Source organism: Hylobates moloch, unplaced genomic scaffold, assembly GCF_009828535.3.
Source record: "Hylobates moloch isolate HMO894 unplaced genomic scaffold, HMol_V3 SCAFFOLD_7, whole genome shotgun sequence".
NCBI classification, from domain to species: Eukaryota; Metazoa; Chordata; class Mammalia; order Primates; family Hylobatidae; genus Hylobates; species Hylobates moloch.
Window position 1 is genome coordinate 88851882 of NW_026652282.1, and position 2659 is coordinate 88854540.

At 49.9% G+C, this 2659-nt stretch overlaps 1 protein-coding gene across 1 annotated transcript in view; it reads left to right on the forward strand.

Moving 5' to 3' along the window:
- Positions 1 to 2659, forward strand: part of TBC1D8B (TBC1 domain family member 8B) — a 53990-nt gene that overhangs the window by 28332 nt on the left and 22999 nt on the right. The gene's annotated exons all lie outside the window — the stretch shown is intronic.

Genomic DNA, 2659 nt, shown 5'->3' on the forward strand with positions numbered 1-2659 from the left:
AAAAAAAAAAAAAAAAAAAAAAAAAGCATTTTTTAAGAGACAGAGTCTCGTTCTGTTGCTCAGGCTGGAGTGCAGTGGTGATCACAACTCACTGCAGCCTTGACCTCCTGGGCTGAAGCAGTCCTCCCACCTCAACCTCTGGAGTAGCTGGGACTACAGGTGCACGCCACCACACTTGGGTATTTTTCTTTTCTTTTCTTTTCGAGATGGAGTCTCGCTCTGTTGCCCAGGCTGGAGTGCACTGGCGCGATCTCGGCTCACTACAAGCTCCACCTCCTGGGTTCACACCATTCTCCTGCTGCAGCCTCCCGAGTAGCTGGGACCACAGGTGCCCGCCACCACGCCCGGCTAATTTTTTTTTTGTATTTTTAGTGGAGATGGGGCTTCACCATGTTAGCCAGGATGGTCTCGATCTCCTGACCTTGTGATCCACCCATCTCGGCCTCTCAAAGTGTTGGGATTACAGGCAAGAGCCACAGCATCTGGCCTAAAAAGCAAACTAAGTTAAACTCATTTGCAAAGTCTAGGCCAGTGGTTCTCAAACTTGAGCCTTTATCAGAATCACCTGTAGTAGATCTGGGGTGGGGCCTGAGAATTTGTGTTTCTAACATCTTCCCAAGTGGGAAGATGGTGGGAAGCTGTTGGTCTAGGGCCCATACTTTGAGAACCAGTGCTTTAGGGGCTGTGCAGAGTAGGCCTAAAGGTCAGGGGTCTCTGGTCTTGAGAGGCCTAGTGCAGAGGCCGGGACTGTACCATGTGACCTGGAGGAGGGTCTAGTTCTGGGAGGTGGGGCTATGGGTGGAGCTCCACAACCTGTTCCTGAGGCTCCTACAGTTGTCAAAGAGCACCAGCCACCCCAAGGCCTCCTGACAAAAGCTCAACTTCTTCTAGAGTTCTCCAGCTTCTGCTGTCATGCCTCCCTCTTGGGTGGGGAGAGGGTGGTGGAGGGAACCCTGGGGCACGTGGCTCAAGATGAGCCCCAAGCCCTAGAGCAGTGGAGGTTCTCAAACCCCAGCAAGCATCACAATCACCCAGGATAACATGCAGATTACTGGGCCCATCCCCAGAGTTTGTGATCACAGGTCTGGGGTGATGGTGGCTGAGAATGTACATTTTCAACAAGTTCCTAGGTGATGCTGGCTGATGCTTCTTGGCAAAGGAAATAAAAAGGCGTCTATGTTCTCATATTCTTATGACTAGGGCCAAGAGGCCTTGGACACTGACAGTTGCAGTCCAGGGAGCAGTTTGAACATAGACTGGGAATTTATCTGGTGCCAGACTAAGAAATCAGAGTGACTTGATTTTTCTTGAGTGAAGGATTAGCAAGAAAGGTACCAAATTACATACAGCATTTATTCTTCTAAAATGTTCTTGAAACTAATCATTGGATGATGTTGTTTAGGTTCAGCCATTTCAACAAAGGGAGGAGGGAAGAGAACTCACATTTATTGAGCTCTACTAAGGTTTGTGCTAGGCACTTCACCTACATTATCTCATTTGCTTCTTGAAACGATCATCAGAAGAGGAGGAAATAGGCTCAGAGAGCTTAAGTGACCTGCCTAATTTCACACAGCTTATGAGAGCTGGACTTGGATTCCAGCCCAGGTCTGGCTCCAAACTCTTTCCATTATAGCCTGTTCATGAATGCATAAAAGACACATCCTTACTGACAGAGCAGAGAAAAGGAGAGGAGAGCGTGATGGAAACACAATGTTCACGGTGGAGAATAAGTAATGAGGAAGGAGGCTGTAGGGAAGTGTTGGGCTAGATTGTAGAGGGTCACCTCACGAATTTGCAAGTCACCTCATGAATTTGGACTGTGTCATAATCAATGAGAAGCCACTGCAAACATGTAAGATGGGATGGGATGCCAAACTGGGGATAGCTTATTAGGAAGGGGGTGGTAGTGGAGCAGAGGGGATGGCTAGTGGATTCATAGAGCCCTGGAACTGGAAGGGATCCTAGAGTTCACCCTTGTCACTTAACTTACAGGTGACAAACTGGGATCCAGAGAGGGGAAGCAACTTGCTGAACTGAATGCCTGGCACTGCCCACCTCCACCCCTCCCCTTTAGCACTGAAGCATCATTTCCCAGCTGTAGGGTGCACTGGTGGCCGACGGCGCACGGCTGTGCCCGTCTCTGGCAATGGCCCTTGACTGAAGAGAGCTGCCATGTTGAAGGTCATGTATCCTTCCCAGGTGATGGCCTGCATCCCATGACTGCTTGATGGAGGAGCATAAATGCCTAGCCCCTTGCCACAATTCTGGAGAAGTCTGAGCTTTTCCTGGGATCCCCTGCGGCCTTTGTTGTGGCTGCATCCCGGTCCCACTTCCTCCTTTGCCCAGTTCCGCTTTCTGCATTCCTCACAGGTGTTGATCCTGACAGTGCTCCCCAATAAACCTCCTACCCATGAAGCTCTCAGAGCCTGCTTCCCTGGGAACGTGGACTGTGACACTTCCCCAAGGTCACAGGCCATTCCAGTGGAGGAATCTAGACGGGAATCCATGCCTTGTGACTCAATTTTTCTACCACACCTGTCTGATCTCCCACTCTGATAAGTCTTAGGCTCTTTCTCCATCACACCCATCCAGGAACTTGGGACAAGTGACCTTAGACAATGGGTCAAAAGGTGTTAGGAGAAACACTCTCCACCCCCGC